Source organism: Amblyomma americanum, chromosome 6, assembly GCF_052857255.1.
Source record: "Amblyomma americanum isolate KBUSLIRL-KWMA chromosome 6, ASM5285725v1, whole genome shotgun sequence".
In the NCBI taxonomy this organism is placed as follows: Eukaryota; Metazoa; Arthropoda; class Arachnida; order Ixodida; family Ixodidae; genus Amblyomma; species Amblyomma americanum.
The window spans coordinates 186,268,351-186,293,147 of record NC_135502.1 but is presented as its reverse complement, the minus strand read 5'-3'; positions in this window follow the sequence as shown (position 1 = coordinate 186,293,147).

Sequence of the window (24,797 nt, the reverse complement as noted above, 5' to 3'; positions counted from 1 at the left end):
GTAGACTGCGAATGATAGTAGACGCAGTTTAAGCGTGTTGTTCAGTGTCGTCTACTGCTGCTGCGTGCGAGTGCCGGAGGATTGCTGATGTGCTCCTTTTAAATGCTGCGCCGGAAGCCTGGCCTGCGCAGAGCACTCGATGAGCAGAATCCCTGGGAGATGATCAGGCGGGCAATTGTTTTTGGATTGGATATACTTCAGAACTTCTAGGTGCAGCCAGCGAATGATAGTAGACGCAGTTTATGCGTGTTGTCCAATGACGTCCACTGCTGATTCGTGCGAGTGCCGGTGGATCGCTGAAGTGCTGCTTTTAAATGCTGCGCCTGCGGGCCTGGCCTGCGCAGACCACTCGATGCGCATAATCCCTTGGAGATGATCAGGCCGGGCACTTGTTTTTCGGCTTGGAAATACTTCGGAACTTCTAAGTGCAGCCTGCGAAGGATGGTAGACGCAGTTTAACCGTGTTCTCTAGTGTCGTCCACTGCTGTTGCGTGCGAGTGCCGGCGGATCGCTGACGTGCTGTTTTAAATGCTGCGCCTGGGGGCCTGGCCTGCGCAGACCACTCGATGCGCAGAATCCCTTGGAGATGATCAGGCCGGCGCACTTTTTGTTGGCTTGGAAATGCTTCGGAACTTCATGGTACAGCCTGCGAAGGATAGTAGACGCAGTTTAAGTGTGTTCTTCAGTGTCGTCCACTGCTGCTGGGTGCGAGTGCCGGCGGATCGCTGACGTGCTGCTTTTAAATGCTGCGCCTGCGGGTCTGGCCTGCGCAGACCGCTCGATGCGCAGAATCCCTTGGAGATGATCAGGACGGCGCACTTGTTTTTGGCTTGGAAATTCTTCGGATCTTCTAGGTGCAGCCTGCGAAGGATAGACGCAGTTTAATGGTGTTCTCCAGTATCGTCCACTGCTGCTTCGTGCGAGTGCCGTCGGATCGTTGAAGTGGTACTCTTAAATGCTGCGCCTGGGTGCCTGGCCTGCGCAGACCACTCTATGCGCAGAATCCCTGGAGATGATCAGGCCGGCGCACTTGGTTTTGGCTTGGAAATAATTTGTTACTTCTAGGTGCAGCCTGCTAAGGACAGTAGACGCAGTTTAAGGGTTTTCTCCAGTATCGTCCACTGCTGCTGCGTGCGAGTGCCGGCGGATCGCTGACGTGCTGCTTTTAAATGCTGCGCTTGGGGGCCTGGCCTGCGCAGACCACTCGATGCGCAGTATCCCTTGGGAATGATCAGGCCGGGCACTTCTTTTGGCTTGGAAATACTTCCGAACTTCTACGTGCAGCCTGAGAAGGATAGCATACACAGTTTAAGCGTGTTCTCCAGTGTCGTCTACTGCTGCTGCGTGCGTGCCGGCGCATCGCTGACGTGCTGCTTTTAAGTGCTGCGCCTGGGAGCGTGGCCTGCGCAGTCCACTCGATGAGCAGAATCTCTGGGAGATGATCAGGCCTGGCACTTGTTTATGGCTTGGAAATTCTTCGGAACTTCTATGTGCAGCCTGCGAATGATAGTAGACGCAGTTTAAGCGTGTTCTTCAGTGTCGTCTACTGCTGCTGCGTGCGATTGCCGGAGGATTGCTGACGTGCTGCTTTTAAATGCTGCGCCTGGAAGCCTGGCCTGCGCAGACCACTCGATGAGCAGATTCCCTGGGAGATGATCAGGCCGGGCAATTTTTTTTGGATTGGATATACTTCAGAACTTCTAGGTGCAGCCTGCGAATGATAGTAGACGCAGTTTAAGCGTGTTGTCCAGTGACGTCCACTGCTGAGGCGTGCGAGTGCCGGTGGATCGCTGAAGTGCTGCTTTTAAATGCTGCGCCTGGGGGCCTGGCCTGCGCAGACCACTCGATGCGCAGAATCCCTTGGAGATGATCAGGCCGGCGCAGTTGTTGTTGGCTTTGAAATGCTTCGGAACTTCTAGGCACAGCCTTCGAAGGATAGTAGACGCAGTTTAAGTGTGTTCTGCAGTGTCGTCCACTGCTGCTGGGTGCGAGTGCCGGCGGATCGCTGACGTGCTGCTTTTAAATGCTGCGCCTGCGGGCCTGGCCTGCGCATACCACTCGATGCGTAGAATCCCTTGGAGATGATCACGCCGGGCACTGGTTTTTCGGCTTGGAAATACTTCGGAACTTCGAGGTGCAGCCTGCGAAGGATGGTAGACGCAGTTTAACGGTGTTCTCCAGTATCGTCTACTGCTGCTGCGTGCGAGTGCCTGCGGATCGCTGAAGTGGTTCTTTTAAATGCTGCGCCTGGGGGCCTGGGCTGCGCAGACCACTCTATGCGCAGAATCCCTGGAGATTATCAGGCCGGCGCACTTGTTTTTCGGTTTGGAAGAAATTCGGAACTTCTAGGTGCAGCATGCAAATGATAGTAGACGCAGTTTAAGCGTGTTCTCTAGAGTCGTCCACTGCTGCTGCGTGCGAGTGCCGGCGGATCGCTGAGGTGCTGCTTTTAAATGCTGCGCCTGGGGGCCAGACCTGCGCAGACCACTCGGTGCGCAGAATCCCTTGGAGATGATCAGGCCGGGCACTTGTTTATGGCTTGGAAATATTTCGGAAATTCTAGGTGCAGCCTGCGAATGATAGTACACGCAGTTTAAGCGTGTTCTTCAGTGTCGTCTTTTGCTGATGCGTGCGAGTGCCGAAGGACTGCTGACGTGGTGCTTTTAAATGCTGCGCCTGGAAGCCTGGCCTTCACAGACCACTCGATGAGCAGAATCCCTGGGAGATGATCAGGCCGGGCAATTGTTTTTGGATTGGATATACTTCAGAACTTCTAGGTGCAGCCTGCGAATGATAGTAGACGCAGTTTAAGCGTGTTGTCCAGTGACGTCCAATGCTGATGCGTGCGAGTGCCGGTGGATCGCTGAAGTGCTGCTTTTAAATGCTGCGCCTGGGGGCCTGGCCTGCGCAGACCACTCGATGCGCAGAATCCCTTGGAGATGATCAGGCCGGTGCACTTGTTGTTGGCTTGGAAATGCTTCGGAACTTCTAGGAACAGCCTGCGAAGGATAGTAGACGCAGTTTAAGTGTGTTCTCCAGTGTCGCCCACTGCTGCTGGGCGCGAGTGCTGGCGGATCGCTGACGTGCTGCTTTTAAATGCTGCGCCTGCGGGCCTGGCCTGCGCAGACCACTCGATGCGCAGAATCCCTTGGAGATGATCAGGCCGGACACTTGTTTTTCGGCTTGTAAAAACTTCGTAACCTCTAGGTGCAGCCTGCGAAGGATAGACGCAGTTTAAGGGTGTTCTCCAGTATCGTCCACTGCTGCTGCGTGCGAGTGCCGGCGGGTCGCTGAAGTGGTGCTTTTAAATGCTGCGCCTGGGGGCCGGGCCTGCGCAGACCACTCTATGTGCAGAATCCCTGGAGATGATCAGGCCAGCGCACTTGTTTTTGGCTTCGAAATACTCCGGAACTTCCAGGTGCAGCCTGCGAAGGATAGTAGAGGCAGTTTAAGGGTGTTCTCCAGTGTCGTCCTCTGCTGCTACGTGCGAGTGCCGGCGGATCGCTGACGTGCTGCTTTTAAATGCTGCGCCTGCGGGCCTGGCCTGCGCAGACCACTCGATGCGCAGAATCACTTGGAGATGATCAGGCTGGGCACTTGTTTTTCGGCTTGGAAATACTTCGGAACTTCGAGGTGCAGCCTGCGAAGGATGGTAGACGCAGTTTAACCGTGTTCTCTAGTGTCGTCCACTGCTGCTGCGTGCGAGTGCCGGCGGATCGCTGACGTGCTGCTTTTAAATGCTGCGCCTGGGGGCCTGGCCTGCGCAGACCACTCTATGCGCAGAATCCCTAGAGATGATCAGGCCGGCGCACTTGTTTTTGTCTTGGAAACACTTCGTAACTTCTAGGTGCAGCCTGCGAAGGATAGACGCAGTTTAAGGGTGTTCTCCAGTATCGTCCACTGCTGCTGCGTGCGAGTGCCGGCGGATCGCTGAAGTGGTGCTTTTAAATGCTACGCCTGGGGGCCTGGCCAGCGCAGACCACTCTATGTGCAGAATCCCAGGAGATGATCAGGCCGGCGCACTTGTTTTTGGCTTGGAAATACTTCGGAACTTCTAGGTGCAGCCTGCGAAGGATAGTAGACGCAGTTTATGGGTGTTCTCCAGTGTCGTCCACTGCTGCTACGTGCGAGTGCCGGCGGATCGATGAAGTGGTGCTTTTAAATGCTGCGCCGGGGGGCCTGGCCTGCTTAGACCACTCTTTGCGCAGAATCCCTGGAGATGATCAGGCCGGCGCACTTGTTTTTGGCTTGGAAATATTTCGGAACTTCTAGGTGCAGCCTGCGAAGGTTAGTAGACGCAGTTTAACCGTGTTTTCCAGAGTCGGCCACTGCTGCTGCGTGCGTGTGCCGGCGGATTGCTGACGTGCTGCTTTTAAGTGCTGCGCCTGGGAGCATGGCCTGCGCAGACCACTCGATGAGCAGAATCTCTGGGAGACGATCAGGCCGGGCACTTGTTTATGGCTTGGAAATATTTCGGAAATTCTAGGTGCAGCCTGCGAAGGATAGTAGGCGCAATTTAAGTGTGTTCTCCAGTGTCGTCCACTGCTGCTGCGTGCCAGTGCCGAAGGATTGCTGACGTGCTGCTTTTAAATGCTGCGCCTGAAGCCTGGCCTGCGCAGACCACTCGATGAGCAGAATCCCTGGAAGATGATCAGGCCGGGCAATTGTTTTTTGATTGGATATACTTCAGAACTCCTAGGTGCAGCCTGCGAAGGATAGTAGACGCAGTTTAAGGGTGTTCTCCAGTATCGTCCACTGCTGCTGCGTGCGAGTGCCGGCGGATCGCTGAAGTGGTGCTTTTAAATGCTACGCCTGGGGGCCTGGCCTGCGCAGACCACTCTATGTGCAGAATCCCAGGAGATGATCAGGCCGGCGCACTTGTTTTTGGCTTGGAAATACTTCGGAACTTCTAGGTGCAGCCTGCGAAGGTTAGTAGACGCAGTTTAACCGTGTTTTCCAGAGTCGGCCACTGCTGCTGCGTGCGAGTGCCGTCGGATCGCTGAAGTGGTGCTTTTGAATGCTGCGTCTGGGGGCCTGGCCTGCGCAGACCACTCGATCCGCAGAATCCCTTGGAGATGATCAGGCCGGCGCACTTGTTTTTGGCTTGGAAATACTTCGGAACTTCTATGTACAGCCTGCGAAGGATAGTAGACGCAGTTTAAGGATGTTATCCAGTGTCGTCCACTGCTGCTCCGTGCGAGTGCCGGCGGATCGCTGACGTGCTGCTTTTAAATGCTGCGCTTGGGGGCCTGCCCTGCGCAGACCACTCGATGCGCAGTATCCCTTGGGAATGATCAGGCCGGGCACTTCTTTTGGCTTGGAAATACTTCCGAACTTCTACGTGCAGCCTGAGAAGGATAGCATACACAGTTTAAGCGTGTTCTCCAGTGTCGTCTACTGCTGCTGCGTGCGTGCCGGCGCATCGCTGACGTGCTGCTTTTAAGTGCTGCGCCTGGGAGCGTGGCCTGCGCAGTCCACTCGATGAGCAGAATCTCTGGGATATGATAAGGCCTGGCACTTGTTTATGGCTTGGAAATTCTTCGGAACTTCTATGTGCAGCCTGCGAATGATAGTAGACGCAGTTTAAGCGTGTTCTTCAGTGTCGTCTACTGCTGCTGCGTGCGATTGCCGGAGGATTGCTGACGTGCTGCTTTTAAATGCTGCGCCTGGAAGCCTGGCCTGCGCAGACCACTCGATGAGCAGATTCCCTGGGAGATGATCAGGCCGGGCAATTTTTTTTGGATTGGATATACTTCAGAACTTCTAGGTGCAGCCTGCGAATGATAGTAGACGCAGTTTAAGCGTGTTGTCCAGTGACGTCCACTGCTGAGGCGTGCGAGTGCCGGTGGATCGCTGAAGTGCTGCTTTTAAATGCTGCGCCTGGGGGCCTGGCCTGCGCAGACCACTCGATGCGCAGAATCCCTTGGAGATGATCAGGCCGGCGCAGTTGTTGTTGGCTTTGAAATGCTTCGGAACTTCTAGGCACAGCCTTCGAAGGATAGTAGACGCAGTTTAAGTGTGTTCTGCAGTGTCGTCCACTGCTGCCGGGTGCGAGTGCCGGCGGATCGCTGACGTGCTGCTTTTAAATGCTGCGCCTGCGGGCCTGGCCTGCGCATACCACTCGATGCGCAGAATCCCTTGGAGATGATCACGCCGGGCACTGGTTTTTCGGCTTGGAAATACTTCGGAACTTCGAGGTGCAGCCTGCGAAGGATGGTAGACGCAGTTTAACGGTGTTCTCCAGTATCGTCTACTGCTGCTGCGTGCGAGTGCCTTCGGATCGCTGAAGTGGTTCTTTTAAATGCTGCACCTGGGGGCCTGGGCTGCGCAGACCACTCTATGCGCAGAATCCCTGGAGATTATCAGGCCGGCGCACTTGTTTTTCGGTTTGGAAGAAATTCGGAACTTCTAGGTGCAGCATGCAAATGATAGTAGACGCAGTTTAAGCGTGTTCTCTAGAGTCGTCCACTGCTGCTGCGTGCGAGTGCCGGCGGATCGCTGAGGTGCTGCTTTTAAATGCTGCGCCTGGGGGCCAGACCTGCGCAGACCACTCGGTGCGCAGAATCCCTTGGAGATGATCAGGCCGGGCACTTGTTTATGGCTTGGAAATATTTCGGAAATTCTAGGTGCAGCCTGCGAATGATAGTACACGCAGTTTAAGCGTGTTCTTCAGTGTCGTCTACTGCTGATGCGTGCGAGTGCCGAAGGACTGCTGACGTGGTGCTTTTAAATGCTGCGCCTGGAAGCCTGGCCTTCACAGACCACTCGATGAGCAGAATCCCTGGGAGATGATCAGGCCGGGCAATTGTTTTTGGATTGGATATACTTCAGAACTTCTAGGTGCAGCCTGCGAATGATAGTAGACGCAGTTTAAGCGTGTTGTCCAGTGACGTCCAATGCTGATGCGTGCGAGTGCCGGTGGATCGCTGAAGTGCTGCTTTTAAATGCTGCGCCTGGGGGCCTGGCCTGCGCAGACCACTCGATGCGCAGAATCCCTTGGAGATGATCAGGCCGGCGCACTTGTTGTTGGCTTGGAAATGCTTCGGAACTTCTAGGAACAGCCTGCGAAGGATAGTAGACGCAGTTTAAGTGTGTTCTCCAGTGTCGCCCACTGCTGCTGGGCGCGAGTGCTGGCGGATCGCTGACGTGCTGCTTTTAAATGCTGCGCCTGCGGGCCTGGCCTGCGCAGACCACTCGATGCGCAGAATCCCTTGGAGATGATCAGGCCGGACACTTGTTTTTCGGCTTGTAAATACTTCGGAACTTCTATGTACAGCCTGCGAAGGATAGTAGACGCAGTTTAAGGATGTTATCCAGTGTCGTCCACTGCTGCTCCGTGCGAGTGCCGGCGGATCGCTGACGTGCTGCTTTTAAATGCTGCGCTTGGGGGCCTGGCCTGCGGAGACCACTCGATGCGCAGTATCCCTTGGGAATGATCAGGCCGGGCACTTCTTTTGGCTTGGAAATACTTCCGAACTTCTACGTGCAGCCTGAGAAGGATAGCATACACAGTTTAAGCGTGTTCTCCAGTGTCGTGTACTGCTGCTGCGTGCGTGCCGGCGCATCGCTGACGTGCTGCTTTTAAGTGCTGCGCCTGGGAGCGTGGCCTGCGCAGTCCACTCGATGAGCAGAATCTCTGGGAGATGATCAGGCCTGGCACTTGTTTATGGCTTGGAAATTCTTCGGAACTTCTATGTGCAGCCTGCGAATGATAGTAGACGCAGTTTAAGCGTGTTCTTCAGTGTCGTCTACTGCTGCTGCGTGCGATTGCCGGAGGATTGCTGACGTGCTGCTTTTAAATGCTGCGCCTGGAAGCCTGGCCTGCGCAGACCACTCGATGAGCAGATTCCCTGGGAGATGATCAGGCCGGGCAATTTTTTTTGGATTGGATATACTTCAGAACTTCTAGGTGCAGCCTGCGAATGATAGTAGACGCAGTTTAAGCGTGTTGTCCAGTGACGTCCACTGCTGAGGCGTGCGAGTGCCGGTGGATCGCTGAAGTGCTGCTTTTAAATGCTGCGCCTGGGGGCCTGGCCTGCGCAGACCACTCGATGCGCAGAATCCCTTGGAGATGATCAGGCCGGCGCAGTTGTTGTTGGCTTTGAAATGCTTCGGAACTTCTAGGCACAGCCTTCGAAGGATAGTAGACGCAGTTTAAGTGTGTTCTGCAGTGTCGTCCACTGCTGCCGGGTGCGATTGCCGGCGGATCGCTGACGTGCTGCTTTTAAATGCTGCGCCTGCGGGCCTGGCCTGCGCATACCACTCGATGCGCAGAATCCCTTGGAGATGATCACGCCGGGCACTGGTTTTTCGGCTTGGAAATACTTCGGAACTTCGAGGTGCAGCCTGCGAAGGATGGTAGACGCAGTTTAACGGTGTTCTCCAGTATCGTCTACTGCTGCTGCGTGCGAGTGCCTGCGGATCGCTGAAGTGGTTCTTTTAAATGCTGCGCCTGGGGGCCTGGGCTGCGCAGACCACTCTATGCGCAGAATCCCTGGAGATTATCAGGCCGGCGCACTTGTTTTTCGGTTTGGAAGAAATTCGGAACTTCTAGGTGCAGCATGCAAATGATAGTAGACGCAGTTTAAGCGTGTTCTCTAGAGTCGTCCACTGCTGCTGCGTGCGAGTGCCGGCGGATCGCTGAGGTGCTGCTTTTAAATGCTGCGCCTGGGGGCCAGACCTGCGCAGACCACTCGGTGCGCAGAATCCCTTGGAGATGATCAGGCCGGGCACTTGTTTATGGCTTGGAAATATTTCGGAAATTCTAGGTGCAGCCTGCGAATGATAGTACACGCAGTTTAAGCGTGTTCTTCAGTGTCGTCTACTGCTGATGCGTGCGAGTGCCGAAGGACTGCTGACGTGGTGCTTTTAAATGCTGCGCCTGGAAGCCTGGCCTTCACAGACCACTCGATGAGCAGAATCCCTGGGAGATGATCAGGCCGGGCAATTGTTTTTGGATTGGATATACTTCAGAACTTCTAGGTGCAGCCTGCGAATGATAGTAGACGCAGTTTAAGCGTGTTGTCCAGTGACGTCCAATGCTGATGCGTGCGAGTGCCGGTGGATCGCTGAAGTGCTGCTTTTAAATGCTGCGCCTGGGGGCCTGGCCTGCGCAGACCACTCGATGCGCAGAATCCCTTGGAGATGATCAGGCCGGCGCACTTGTTGTTGGCTTGGAAATGCTTCGGAACTTCTAGGAACAGCCTGCGAAGGATAGTAGATGCAGTTTAAGTGTGTTCTCCAGTGTCGCCCACTGCTGCTGGGCGCGAGTGCTGGCGGATCGCTGACGTGCTGCTTTTAAATGCAGCGCCTGCGGGCCTGGCCTGAGCAGACCACTCGATGCGCAGAATCCCTTGGAGATGATCATGCCGGACACTTGTTTTTCGGCTTGTAAATACTTCGGAACTTCTAGGTGCAGCCTGCGAAGGATAGTAGACGCAGTTTAACCGTGTTCTCTAGTGTCGTCCACTGCTGCTGCGTGCGAGTGCCGGCGGATCGCTGACGTGCTGCTTTTAAATGCTGCGCCTGGGGGCCTGGCCTGCGCAGACCACTCTATGCGCAGAATCCCTGGAGATGATCAGGCCGGCGCACTTGTTTTTGGCTTGGAAATACTTCGTAACCTCTAGGTGCAGCCTGCGAAGGATAGACGCAGTTTAAGGGTGTTCTCCAGTATCGTCCAGTGCTGCTGCGTGCGAGTGCCGGCGGATCGCTGAAGTGGTGCTTTTAAATGCTGCGCCTGGGGGCCGGGCCTGCGCAGACCACTCTATGTGCAGAATCCCTGGAGATGATCAGGCCAGCGCACTTGTTTTTGGCTTCGAAATACTCCGGAACTTCCAGGTGCAGCCTGCGAAGGATAGTAGAGGCAGTTTAAGGGTGTTCTCCAGTGTCGTCCTCTGCTGCTACGTGCGAGTGCCGGCGGATCGCTGACGTGCTGCTTTTAAATGCTGCGCCTGGGGGCCTGGCCTGCGCAGACCACTCGATGCGCAGAATCCCTTCGAGATGATCAGGCCGGCGCACTTGTTGTTGGCTTGGAAATGCTTCGGAACTTCTAGGAACAGCCTGCGAAGGATAGTAGACGCAGTTTAAGTGTGTTCTCCAGTGTCGCCCACTGCTGCTGGGCGCGAGTGCTGGCCAATCGCTGACGTGCTGCTTTTAAATGCTGCGCCTGCGGGCCTGGCCTGCGCAGACCACTCGATGCGCAGAATCCCTTGGAGATGATCAGGCCGGACACTTGTTTTTCGGCTTGTAAATACTTCGGAACTTCGAGGTGCAGCCTGCGAAGGATGGTAGACGCAGTTTAACCGTGTTCTCTAGTGTCGTCCGCTGCTGCTGCGTGCGAGTGCCGGCGGATCGCTGACGTGCTGCTTTTAAATGCTGCGCCTGGGGGCCTGGCCTGCGCAGACCACTCTATGCGCAGAATCCCTAGAGATGATCAGGCCGGCGCACTTGTTTTTGTCTTGGAAACACTTCGTAACTTCTAGGTGCAGCCTGCGAAGGATAGACGCAGTTTAAGGGTGTTCTCCAGTATCGTCCACTGCTGCTGCGTGCGAGTGCCGGCGGATCGCTGAAGTGGTGCTTTTAAATGCTACGCCTGGGGGCCTGGCCAGCGCAGACCACTCTATGTGCAGAATCCCAGGAGATGATCAGGCCGGCGCACTTGTTTTTGGCTTGTAAATACTTCGGAACTTCTAGGTGCAGCCTGCGAAGGATAGTAGACGCAGTTTATGGGTGTTCTCCAGTGTCGTCCACTGCTGCTGCGTGCGAGTGCCGGCGGATCGCTGACGTGCTGCTTTTAAATGCTGCGCCTGGGGGCCTGGCCTGCGCAGACCACTCTATGCGCAGAATCCCTGGAGATGATCAGGCCGGCGCACTTGTTTTTGTCTTGGAAACACTTCGTAACTTCTAGGTGCAGCCTGCGAAGGATAGACGCAGTTTAAGGGTGTTCTCCAGTATCGTCCACTGCTGCTGCGTGCGAGTGCCGGCGGATCGCTGAAGTGGTGCTTTTAAATGCTACGCCTGGGGGCCTGGCCAGCGCAGACCACTCTATGTGCAGAATCCCAGGAGATGATCAGGCCGGCGCACTTGTTTTTGGCTTGTAAATACTTCGGAACTTCTAGGTGCAGCCTGCGAAGGATAGTAGGCGCAATTTAGGTGTGTTCTCCAGTGTAGTCCACTGCTGCTGCGTGCCAGTGCCGAAGGATTGCTGACGTGCTGCTTTTAAATGCTGCGCCTGAAGCCTGGCCTGCGCAGACCACTCGATGAGCAGAATCCCTGGAAGATGATCAGGCCGGGCAATTGTTTTTTGATTGGATATACTTCAGAACTCCTAGGTGCAGCCTGCGAAGGATAGTAGACGCAATTTAAGTGTGTTCTCCAGTGTCGTCCACTGCTGCTGCGTGCGAGTGCCGGCGGATCGCTGACGTGCTGCTTTTAAATGCTGCGCCTGGGTGCCTGGCCTGCGCAGACCACTCTATGCGCAGAATCCCTGGAGATGATCAAACCGGTGCACTTGGTTTTGGCTTGGAAATACTTTGTTACTTCTAGGTGCAGCCTGCGTAGGGTAGTAGACGCAGTTTAAGGGTGTTCTCCAGTATCGTCCACTGCTGCTGCGTGCGAGTGCCGGAGGATCGCTGAAGTGGTGCTTTTAAATGCTACGCCTGGGGGCCTGGCCTGCGCAGACCACTCTATGTGCAGAATCCCAGGAGATGATCAGGCCGGCGCACTTGTTTTTGGCTTGGAAATATTTCGGAACTTCTAGGTGCAGCCTGCGAAGGTTAGTAGACGCAGTTTAACCGTGTTTTCCAGAGTCGGCCACTGCTGCTGCGTGCGTGTGCCGGCGGATTGCTGACGTGCTGCTTTTAAGTGCTGCGCCTGGCAGCGTGGCCTGCGCAGACCACTCGATGAGCAGAATCTCTGGGAGACGATCAGGGCGGGCACTTGTTTATGGCTTGGAAATATTTCGGAAATTCTAGGTGCAGCCTGCGAAGGATAGTAGGCGCAATTTAAATGTGTTCTCCAGTGTCGTCCACTGCTGCTGCGTGCGAGTGCCGAAGGATTGCTGACGTGCTGCTTTTAAATGCTGCGCCTGGAAGCCTGGCCTGCGCAGACCACTCGATGAGCAGAATCCCTGTGAGATGATCAGGCCGGGCAATTGTTTTTTGATTGGATATACTTCAGAACTCCTAGGTGCAGCCTGCGAAGGATAGTAGGCGCAATTTAAGTGTGTTCTCCAGTGTCGTCCACTGCTGCTGCGTGCGAGTGCCGGCGGATCGCTGACGTGCTGCTTTTAAATGCTGCGCCTGGGTGCCTGGCCTGCGCAGACCACTCTATGCGCAGAATCCCTGGAGATGATCAGGCCGGTGCACTTGGTTTTGGCTTGAAAATACTTTGTTACTTCTAGGTGCAGCCTGCGTAGGGTAGTAGACGCAGTTTAATGGTGTTCTCCAGTATCGTCCACTGCTGATTCGTGCGAGTGCCGGCGGATCGTTGAAGTGGTACTCTTAAATGCTGCGCCTGGGTGCCTGGCCTGCGCAGACCACTCTATGCGCAGAATCCCTGGAGATGATCAGGCCGGCGCACTTGGTTTTGGCTTGGAAATAATTTGTTACTTCTAGGTGCAGCCTGCTAAGGACAGTAGACGCAGTTTAAGGGTGTTCTCCAGTATCGTCCACTGCTGCTGCGTGCGAGTGCCGTCGGATCGCTGAAGTGGTGCTTTTGAATGCTGCGTCTGGGGGCCTGGCCTGCGCAAACCACTCGATCCGCAGAATCCCTTGGAGATGATCAGGCCGGCGCACTTGTTTTTGGCTTGGAAATACTTCCGAACTTCTACGTGCAGCCTGAGAAGGATAGCATACACAGTTTAAGCGTGTTCTCCAGTGTCGTCTACTGCTGCTGCGTGCGTGCCGGCGCATCGCTGACGTGCTGCTTTTAAGTGCTGCGCCTGGGAGCGTGGCCTGCGCAGTCCACTCGATGAGCAGAATCTCTGGGAGATGATCAGGCCTGGCACTTGTTTATGGCTTGGAAATTCTTCCGAACTTCTATGTGCAGCCTGCGAATGATAGTAGACGCAGTTTAAGCGTGTTCTTCAGTGTCGTCTACTGCTGCTGCGTGCGATTGCCGGAGGATTGCTGACGTGCTGCTTTTAAATGCTGCGCCTGGAAGCCTGGCCTGCGCAGACCACTCGATGAGCAGATTCCCTGGGAGATGATCAGGCCGGGCAATTTTTTTTGGATTGGATATACTTCAGAACTTCTAGGTGCAGCCTGCGAATGATATTAGACGCAGTTTAAGCGTGTTGTCCAGTGACGTCCACTGCTGAGGCGTGCGAGTGCCGCTGGATCGCTGAAGTGCTGCTTTTAAATGCTGCGCCTGGGGGCCTGGCCTGCGCAGACCACTCGATGCGCAGAATCCCTTGGAGATGATCAGGCCGGCGCAGTTGTTGTTGGCTTGGAAATGCTTCGGAACTTCTAGGCACAGCCTTCGAAGGATAGTAGACGCAGTTGAAGTGTGTTCTGCAGTGTCGTCCACTGCTGCCGGGTGCGAGTGCCGGCGGATCGCTGACGTGCTGCTTTTAAATGCTGCGCCTGCGGGCCTGGCCTGCGCATACCACTCGATGCGCAGAATCCCTTGGAGATGATCACGCCGGGCACTGGTTTTTCGGCTTGGAAATACTTCGGAACTTCGAGGTGCAGCCTGCGAAGGATGGTAGACGCAGTTTAACGGTGTTCTCCAGTATCGTCTACTGCTGCTGCGTGCGAGTGCCTGCGGATCGCTGACGTGCTGCTTTTAAATGCTGCGCCTGGGGGCCTGGCCTGCGCAGACCACTCTATGCGCAGAATCCCTTGGAGATGATCAGGCCGGCGCAGTTGTTGTTGGCTTGGAAATGCTTCGGAACTTCTAGGCACAGCCTTCGAAGGATAGTAGACGCAGTTGAAGTGTGTTCTGCAGTGTCGTCCACTGCTGCCGGGTGCGAGTGCCGGCGGATCGCTGACGTGCTGCTTTTAAATGCTGCGCCTGCGGGCCTGGCCTGCGCATACCACTCGATGCGCAGAATCCCTTGGAGATGATCACGCCGGGCACTGGTTTTTCGGCTTGGAAATACTTCGGAACTTCGAGGTGCAGCCTGCGAAGGATGGTAGACGCAGTTTAACGGTGTTCTCCAGTATCGTCTACTGCTGCTGCGTGCGAGTGCCTGCGGATCGCTGACGTGCTGCTTTTAAATGCTGCGCCTGGGGGCCTGGGCTGCGCAGACCACTCTATGCGCAGAATCCCTGGAGATTATCAGGCCGGCGCACTTGTTTTTCGGTTTGGAAGAAATTCGGAACTTCTAGGTGCAGCATGCAAATGATAGTAGACGCAGTTTAAGCGTGTTCTCTAGAGTCGTCCACTGCTGCTGCGTGCGAGTGCCGGCGGATCGCTGAGGTGCTGCTTTTAAATGCTGCGCCTGGGGGCCAGACCTGCGCAGACCACTCGGTGCGCAGAATCCCTTGGAGATGATCAGGCCGGGCACTTGTTTATGGCTTGGAAATATTTCGGAAATTCTAGGTGCAGCCTGCGAATGATAGTAGACGCAGTTGAAGTGTGTTCTGCAGTGTCGTCCACTGCTGCCGGGTGCGAGTGCCGGCGGATCGCTGACGTGCTGCTTTTAAATGCTGCGCCTGGAAGCCTGGCCTTCACAGACCACTCGATGAGCAGAATCCCTGGGAGATGATCAGGCCGGGCAATTGTTTTTGGATTGGATATACTTCAGAACTTCTAGGTGCAGCCTGCGAATGATAGTAGACGCAGTTTAAGCGTGTTGTCCAGTGACGTCCAATGCTGATGCGTGCGAGTGCAGGTGGATCGCTGAAGTGCTGCTTTTAAATGCTGCGCCTGGGGGCCTGGCCTGCGCAGACCACTCGATGCGCAGAATCCCTTGGAGATGATCAGGCCGGCGCACTTGTTGTTGGCTTGGAAATGCTTCGGAACTTCTAGGAACAGCCTGCGAAGGATAGTAGACGCAGTTTAAGTGTGTTCTCCAGTGTCGCCCACTGCTGCTGGGCGCGAGTGCTGGCGGATCGCTGACGTGCTGCTTTTAAATGCTGCGCCTGCGGGCCTGGCCTGCGCAGACCACTCGATGCGCAGAATCCCTTGGAGATGATCAGGCCGGACACTTGTTTTTCGGCTTGTAAATACTTCGGAACTTCTAGGTGCAGCCTGCGAAGGATAGTAGACGCAGTTTAACCGTGTTCTCTACTGTCGTCCACTGCTGCTGCGTGCGAGTGCCGGCGGATCGCTGACGTGCTGCTTTTAAATGCTGCGCCTGGGGGCCTGGCCTGCGCAGACCACTCTATGCGCAGAATCCCTGGAGATGATCAGGCCGGCGCACTTGTTTTTGGCTTGGAAATACTTCGTAACCTCTAGGTGCAGCCTGCGAAGGATAGACGCAGTTTAAGGGTGTTCTCCAGTATCGTCCACTGCTGCTGCGTGCGAGTGCCGGCGGATCGCTGAAGTGGTGCTTTTAAATGCTGCGCCTGGGGGCCGGGCCTGCGCAGACCACTCTATGTGCAGAATCCCTGGAGATGATCAGGCCAGCGCACTTGTTTTTGGCTTCGAAATACTCCGGAACTTCCAGGTGCAGCCTGCGATGGATAGTAGAGGCAGTTTAAGGGTGTTCTCCAGTGTCGTCCTCTGCTGCTACGTGCGAGTGCCGGCGGATCGCTGACGTGCTGCTTTTAAATGCTGCGCCTGGGGGCCTGGCCTGCGCAGACCACTCGATGCGCAGAATCCCTTCGAGATGATCAGGCCGGCGCACTTGTGGTTGGCTTGGAAATGCTTCAGAACTTCTAGGTACAGCCTGCGAAGGATAGTAGACGCAGTTTAAGTGTGTTCTCCAGTGTCGTCCACTGCTGCTGGGTGCGAGCGCCGGCGGATCGCTGACGTGCTGCTTTTAAATGCTGCGCCTGCGGGCCTGGCCTGCGCAGACCACTCGATGCGCAGAATCAGTTGGAGATGATCAGGCCGGGCACTTGTTTTTCGGCTTGGAAATACTTCGGAACTTCGAGGTGCAGCCTGCGAAGGATGGTAGACGCAGTTTAACCGTGTTCTCTAGTGTCGTCCACTGCTGCTGCGTGCGAGTGCCGGCGGATCGCTGACGTGCTGCTTTTAAATGCTGCGCCTGGGGGCCTGGCCTGCGCAGACCACTCTATGCGCAGAATCCCTAGAGATGATCAGGCCGGCGCACTTGTTTTTGTCTTGGAAACACTTCGTAACTTCTAGGTGCAGCCTGCGAAGGATAGACGCAGTTTAAGGGTGTTCTCCAGTATCGTCCACTGCTGCTGCGTGCGAGTGCCGGCGGATCGCTGAAGTGGTGCTTTTAAATGCTACGCCTGGGGGCCTGGCCAGCGCAGACCACTCTATGTGCAGAATCCCAGGAGATGATCAGGCCGGCGCACTTGTTTTTGGCTTGGAAATACTTCGGAACTTCTAGGTGCAGCCTGCGAAGGATAGTAGACGCAGTTTATGGGTGTTCTCCAGTGTCGTCCACTGCTGCTGCGTGCGAGTGCCGAAGGATTGCTGACGTGCTGCTTTTAAATGCTGCGCCTGGAAGCCTGGCCTGCGCAGACCACTCGATGAGCAGAATCCTTGTGAGATGATCAGGCCGGGCAATTGTTTTTTGATTGGATATACTTCAGAACTCCTAGGTGCAGCCTGCGAAGGATAGTAGGCGCAATTTAAGTGTGTTCTCCAGTGTCGTCCACTGCTGCTGCGTGCGAGTGCCGGCGGATCGCTGACGTGCTGCTTTTAAATGCTGCGCCTGGGTGCCTGGCCTGCGCAGACCACTCTATGCGCAGAATCCCTGGAGATGATCAGGCCGGTGCACTTGGTTTTGGCTTGAAAATACTTTGTTACTTCTAGGTGCAGCCTGCGTAGGGTAGTAGACGCAGTTTAAGGGTGTTCTCCAGTATCGTCCACTGCTGCTGCGTGCGAGTGCCGGCGGATCGCTGAAGTGGTGCTTTGAAATGCTACGCCTGGGGGCCTGGCCTGCGCAAACCACTCTATGTGCAGAATCCCAGGAGATGATCAGGCCGGCGCACTTGTTTTTGGCTTGGAAATACTTCGGAACTTCTAGGTACAGCCTGCGAAGGATAGTAGACGCAGTTTATGGGTGTTCTCCAGTGTCGTCCACTGCTGCTACGTGCGAGTGCCGGCGGATCGATGAAGTGGTGCTTTTAAATGCTGCGCCTGGGGGCCTGGCCTGCTTAGACCACTCTTTGCGCAGAATCCCTGGAGATGATCAGGCCGGCGCACTTGTTTTTGGCTTGGAAATACTTCGGAACTTCTAGGTGCAGCCTGCGAAGGTTAGTAGACGCAGTTTAACCGTGTTTTCCAGAGTCGGCCACTGCTGCTGCGTGCGTGTGCCGGCGGATTGCTGACGTGCTGCTTTTAAATGCTGCGCCTGGGGGCCAGACCTGCGCAGACCACTCGGTGCGCAGAATCCCTTGGAGATGATCAGGCCGGGCACTTGTTTATGGCTTGGAAATATTTCGGAAATTCTAGGTGCAGCCTGCGAAGGATAGTATGCGCAATTTAAGTGTGTTCTCCAGTGTCGTCCACTGCTGCTGCGTGCGAGTGCCGAAGGATTGCTGACGTGCTGCTTTTAAATGCTGCGCCTGGAAGCCTGGCCTGCGCAGACCACTCGATGCGCAGTATCCCTTGGGAATGATCAGGCCGGGCACTTCTTTTGGCTTGGAAATACTTCCGAACTTCTACGTGCAGCTGAGAAGGATAGCATACACAGTTTAAGCGTGTTCTCCAGTGTCGTCTACTGCTGCTGCGTGGGTGCCGGCGCATCGCTGACGTGCTGCTTTTAAGTGCTGCGCCTGGGAGCCTGGCCTGCGCAGACCACTCGATGAGCAGATTCCCTGGGAGATGATCACGCCGGGCAATTTTTTTTGGATTGGATATACTTCAGAACTTCTAGGTGCAGCCTGCGAATGATAGTAGACGCAGTTTAAGCGTGTTGTCCAGTGACGTCCACTGCTGAGGCGTGCAAGTGCCGGTGGATCGCTGAAGTGCTGCTTTTAAATGCTGCGCCTGGGGGCCTGGCCTGCGCAGACCACTCGATGCGCAGAATCCCTTGGAGATGATCAGTCCGGCGCAGTTGTTGTTGGCTTGGAAATGCTTCGGAACTTCTAGGCACAGCCTTCGAAGGATAGTAGACGCAGTTTAAGTGTGTTCTGCAGTGTCGTCCACTGCTGCCGGGTGCGAGTGCCGGCGGATCGCTGACGTGCTGCTTTTAAATGCTGCGCCTGCGGGCCTGGCCTGCGCATACCACTCGATGCGCAGAATCCCTTGGAGATGATCACGCCGGGCACTGGTTTTTCGGCTTGGAAATACTTCGGAACTTCGAGGTGCAGCCTGCGAAGGATGGTAGACGCAGTTTAACGGTGTTCTCTAGTATCGTCTACTGCTGCTGCGTGCGAGTGCCTGCGGATCGCTGAAGTGGTTCTTTTAAATGCTGCGCCTGGGGGCCTGGGCTGCGCAGACCACTCTATGCGCAGAATCCCTGGAGATTATCAGGCCGGCGCACTTGTTTTTCGGTTTGGAAGAAATTCAGAACTTCTAGGTGCAGCATGCAAATGATAGTAGACGCAGTTTAAGCGTGTTCTCTAGAGTCGTCCACTGCTGCTGCGTGCGAGTGCCGGCGGATCGCTGAGGTGCTGCTTTTAAATGATGCGCCTGGGGGCCAGACCTGCGCAGACCACTCGGTGCGCAGAATCCCTTGGAGATGATCAGGCCGGGCACTTTTTTATGGCTTGGAAATATTTCGGAAATTCTAGGTGCAGCCTGCGAATGATAGTACACGCAGTTTAAGCGTGTTCTTCAGTGTCGTCTACTGCTGCTGCGTGCGAGTGCCGAAGGACTGCTGACGTGCTGCTTTTAAATGCTGCGCCTGGAAGCCTGGCCTTCACAGACCACTCGATGAGCAGAATCCCTGGGAGATGATCAGGCCGGGCAATTGTTTTTGGATTGGATATACTTCAGAACTTCTAGGTGCAGCCTGCGAATGATAGTAGACGCAGTTTAAGCGTGTTGTCCAGTGACGTCCAATGCTGATGCGTGCGAGTGCCGGTGGATCGCTGAAGTGCTGCTTTTAAATGCTGCGCCTGGGGGCCTGGCCTGCGCAGACCACTCGATGCGCAGAATCCCTTGGAGATGATCAGGCCGGCGCACTTGTTGTTGGCTTGGAAATGCTTCGGAACTTCTAGGAACAGCCTGCGAAGGATAGTAGACGCAGTTTAAGTGTGTTCTCCAGTGTCGCCCACTGCTGCTGGGCGCGAGTGCTGGCGGATCGCTGACGTGCTGCTTTTAAATGCTGCGCCTGCGGGCCTGGCCTGCGCAGACCACTCGATGCGCAGAATCCCTTGGAGATGATCAGGCCGGACACTTGTTTTTCGGCTTGTAAATACTTCGGAACTTCTAGGTGCAGCCTGCGAAGGATAGTAGACGCAGTTTAATCGTGTTCTCTAGTGTCGTCCACTGCTGCTGCGTGCGAGTGCCGGCGGATCGCTGACGTGCTGCTTTTAAATGCTGCGCCTGGGGGCCTGGCCTGCGCAGACCACTCTATGCGCAGAATCCCTGGAGATGATCAGGCCGGCGCACTTGTTTTTGGCTTGGAAATACTTCGTAACCTCTAGGTGCAGCCTGCGAAGGATAGACGCAGTTTAAGGGTGTTCTCCAGTATCGTCCACTGCTGCTGCGTGCGAGTGCCGGCGGATCGCTGAAGTGGTGCTTTTAAATGCTGCGCCGGGGGGCCGGGCCTGCGCAGACCACTCTATGTGCAGAATCCCTGGAGATGATCAGGCCAGCGCACTTGTTTTTGGCTTCGAAATACTTCGGAACTTCTAGGTGCAGCCTGCGAAGGATAGTAGACGCAGTTTAAGGGTGTTCTCCAGTGTCGTCCTCTGCTGCTACGTGCGAGTGCCGACGGATCGCTGACGTGCTGCTTTTAAATGCTGCGCCTGGGGGCCTGGCCTGCGTAGACCACTCGATGCGCAGAATCCCTTCGAGATGATCAGGCCGGCGCACTTGTGGTTGGCTTGGAAATGCTTCAGAACTTCTAGGTACAGCCTGCGAAGGATAGTAGACGCAGTTTAAGTGTGTTCTCCAGTGTCGTCCACTGCTGCTGGGTGCGAGCGCCGGCGGATCGCTGACGTGCTGCTTTTAAATGCTGCGCCTGGGGGCCTGGCCTGCGCAGACCACTCTATGCGCAGAATCCCTAGAGATGATCAGGCCGGCGCACTTGTTTTTGGCTTGGAAATACTTCGTAACCTCTAGGTGCAGCCTGCGAAGGATAGACGCAGTTTAAGGGTGTTCTCCAGTATCGTCCACTGCTGCTGCGTGCGAGTGCCGGCGGATCGCTGAAGTGGTGCTTTTAAATGCTACGCCTGGGGGCCTGGCCAGCGCAGACAACTCTATGTGCAGAATCCCAGGAGATGATCAGGCCGGCGCACTTGTTTTTGGCTTGGAAATACTTCGGAACTTCTATGTGCAGCCTGCGAAGGATAGTAGACGCAGTTTATGGGTGTTCTCCAGTGTCGTCCACTGCTGCTGCGTGCGAGTGCCGGCGGATCGCTGAAGTGGTGCTTTTAAATGCTACGCCTGGGGGCCTGGCCTGCGCAGACCACTCTATGTGCAGAATCCCAGGAGATGATCAGGCCGGCGCACTTGTTTTTGGCTTGGAAATACTTCGGAACTTCTAGGTGCAGCCTGCGAACGTTAGTAGACGCAGTTTAACCGTGTTTTCCAGAGTCGGCCTCTGCTGCTGCGTGCGTGTGCCGGCGGATTGCTGACGTGCTGCTTTTAAGTGCTGCGCCTGGGAGCGTGGCCTGCGCAGACCACTCGATGAGCAGAATCTCTGGGAGACGATCAGGCCGGGCACTTGTTTATGGCTTGGAAATATTTCGGAAATTCTAGGTGCAGCCTGCGAAGGATAGTAGGCGCAATTTAAGTGTGTTCTCCAGTGTCGTCCACTGCTGCTGCGTGCCAGTGCCGAAGGATTGCTGACGTGCTGCTTTTAAATGCTGCGCCTGAAGCCTGGCCTGCGCAGACCACTCGATGAGCAGAATCCCTGGAAGATGATCAGGCCGGGCAATTGTTTTTTGATTGGATATACTTCAGAACTCCTAGGTGCAGCCTGCGAAGGATAGTAGACGCAATTTAAGTGTGTTCTCCAGTGTCGTCCACTGCTGCTGCGTGCGAGTACCGGCGGATCGCTGACGTGCTGCTTTTAAATGCTGCGCCTGGGTGCCTGGCCTGCGCAGACCACTCTATGCGCAGAATCCCTGGAGATGATCAAACCGGTGCACTTGGTTTTGGCTTGGAAATACTTTGTTACTTCTAGGTGCAGCCTGCGTAGGGTAGTAGACGCAGTTTAAGGGTGTTCTCCAGTATCGTCCACTGCTGCTGCGTGCGAGTGCCGGCGGATCGCTGAAGTGGTGCTTTTAAATGCTACGCCTGGGGGCCTGGCCTGCGCAGACCACTCTATGTGCAGAATCCCAGGAGATGATCAGGCCGGCGCACTTGTTTTTGGCTTGGAAATACTTCGGAACTTCTAGGTGCAGCCTGCGAACGTTAGTAGACGCAGTTTAACCGTGTTTTCCAGAGTCGGCCACTGCTGCTGCGTGCGTGTGCCGGCGGATTGCTGACGTGCTGCTTTTAAGTGCTGCGCCTGGGAGCGTGGCCTGCGCAGACCACTCGATGAGCAGAATCTCTGGGAGACGATCAGGGCGGGCACTTGTTTATGGCTTGGAAATATTTCGGAAATTTTAGGTGCAGCCTGCGAAGGATAGTAGGCGCAATTTAAGTGTGTTCTCCAGTGTCGTCCACTGCTGCTGCGTGCGAGTGCCGAAGGATTGCTGACGTGCTGCTTTTAAATGCTGCGCCTGGAAGCCTGGCCTGCGCAGACCACTCGATGAGCAGAATCCCTGTGAGATGATCAGGCCGGGCAATTGTTTTTTGATTGGATATACTTCAGAACTCCTAGGTGCAGCCTGCGAAGGATAGTAGGCGCAATTTAAGTGTGTTCTCCAGTGTCGTCCACTGCTGCTGCGTGCGAGTGCCGGCGGATCGCTGACGTGCTGCTTTTAAATGCTGCGCCTGGGTGCCTGGCCTGCGCAGACCACTCTATGCGCACAATCTCTGGAGATGATCAGGCCGGTGCACTTGGTTTTGGCTTGAAAATACTTTGTTACTTCTAGGTGCAGCCTGCGTAGGGTAGTAGACGCAGTTTAAGGGTGTTCTCCAGTATCGTCCACTGCTGCTGCGTGCGAGTGCCGGCGGATCGCTGAAGTGGTGCTTTTAAATGCTACGGCTGGGGGCCTGGCCTGCGCAGACCACTCTTTGTGCAGAATCCCAGGAGATGATCAGGCCGGCGCACTTGTTTTTGGCTTGGAAATACTTCGGAACTTCTAGGTACAGCCTGCGAAGGATAGTAGACGCAGTTTATGGGTGTTCTCCAGTGTCGTCCACTGCTGCTACGTGCGAGTGCCGGCGGATCGATGAAGGGGTGCTTTTAAATGCTGCGCCTGGGGGCCTGGCCTGCTTAGACCACTCTTTGCGCAGAATCCCTGGAGATGATCAGGCCGGCGCACTTGTTTTTGGCTTGGAAATACTTCGGAACTTCTAGGTGCAGCCTGCGAAGGTTCGTAGACGCAGTTTAACCGTGTTTTCCATAGTCGGCCACTGCTGCTGCGTGCGTGTGCCGGCGGATTGCTGACGTGCTGCTTTTAAGTGCTGCGCCTGGGAGCGTGGCCTGCGCAGACCACTCGATGAGCAGAATCTCTGGGAGACGATCAGGCCGGGCACTTGTTTATGGCTTGGAAATATTTCGAAAATTCTAGGTGCAGCCTGCGAAGGATAGTATGCGCAATTTAAGTGTGTTCTCCAGTGTCGTCCACTGCTGCTGCGTGCGAGTGCCGAAGGATTGCTGACGTGCTGCTTTTAATTGCTGCGCCTGGAAGCCTGGCCTGCGCAGACCACTCGATGAGCAGAATCCCTGGGAGATGATCAGGCCGGGCAATTGTTTTTTGATTGGATATACTTCAGAACTCCTAGGTGCAGCCTGCGAAGGATAGTAGACGCAATTTAAGTGTGTTCTCCAGTGTCGTCCACTGCTGCTGCGTGCGAGTGCCGAAGGATTGCTGACGTGCTGCTTTTAAATGTTGCGCCTGGAATCCTGGCCTGCGCAGACCACTCGATGAGCAGAATCCCTGGGATATGATCAGGCCGGCGCACTTGTTTTTGGCTTGGAAATACTTCGTAACCTCTAGATGCAGCCTGCGAAGGATAGACGCAGTTTAAGGGTGTTCTCCAGTATCGTGCACTGCTGCTGCGTGCGAGTGCCGGCGGATCGCTGAAGTGGTGCTTTTAAATGCTGCGCCTGGGTGCCTGGCCTGCGCAGACCACTCGATGAGCAGAATCCCTGGAAGATGATCAGGCCGGGCAATTGTTTTTTGATTGGATATACTTCAGAACTCCTAGGTGCAGCCTGCGAAGGATAGTAGACGCAATTTAAGTGTGTTCTCCAGTGTCGTCCACTGCTGCTGCGTGCGAGTACCGGCGGATCGCTGACGTGCTGCTTTTAAATTCTGCGCCTGGGTGCCTGGCCTGCGCAGACCACTCTATGCGCAGAATCCCTGGAGATGATCAAACCGGTGCACTTGGTTTTGGCTTGGAAATACTTTGTTACTTCTAGGTGCAGCCTGCGTAGGGTAGTAGACGCAGTTTAAGGGTGTTCTCCAGTATCGTCCACTGCTGCTGCGTGCGAGTGCCGGCGGATCGCTGAAGTGGTGCTTTTAAATGCTACGCCTGGGGGCCTGGCCTGCGCAGACCACTCTATGTGCAGAATCCCAGGAGATGATCAGGCCGGCGCACTTGTTTTTGGCTTGGAAATACTTCGGAACTTCTAGGTGCAGCCTGCGAACGTTAGTAGACGCAGTTTAACCGTGTTTTCCAGAGTCGGCCACTGCTGCTGCGTGCGTGTGCCGGCGGATTGCTGACGTGCTGCTTTTAAGTGCTGCGCCTGGGAGCGTGGCCTGCGCAGACCACTCGATGAGCAGAATCTCTGGGAGACGATCAGGGCGGGCACTTGTTTATGGCTTGGAAATATTTCGGAAATTTTAGGTGCAGCCTGCGAAGGATAGTAGGCGCAATTTAAGTGTGTTCTCCAGTGTCGTCCACTGCTGCTGCGTGCGAGTGCCGAAGGATTGCTGACGTGCTGCTTTTAAATGCTGCGCCTGGAAGCCTGGCCTGCGCAGACCACTCGATGAGCAGAATCCCTGTGAGATGATCAGGCCGGGCAATTGTTTTTTGATTGGATATACTTCAGAACTCCTAGGTGCAGCCTGCGAAGGATAGTAGGCGCAATTTAAGTGTGTTCTCCAGTGTCGTCCACTGCTGCTGCGTGCGAGTGCCGGCGGATCGCTGACGTGCTGCTTTTAAATGCTGCGCCTGGGTGCCTGGCCTGCGCAGACCACTCTATGCGCACAATCTCTGGAGATGATCAGGCCGGTGCACTTGGTTTTGGCTTGAAAATACTTTGTTACTTCTAGGTGCAGCCTGCGTAGGGTAGTAGACGCAGTTTAAGGGTGTTCTCCAGTATCGTCCACTGCTGCTGCGTGCGAGTGCCGGCGGATCGCTGAAGTGGTGCTTTTAAATGCTACGGCTGGGGGCCTGGCCTGCGCAGACCACTCTTTGTGCAGAATCCCAGGAGATGATCAGGCCGGCGCACTTGTTTTTGGCTTGGAAATACTTCG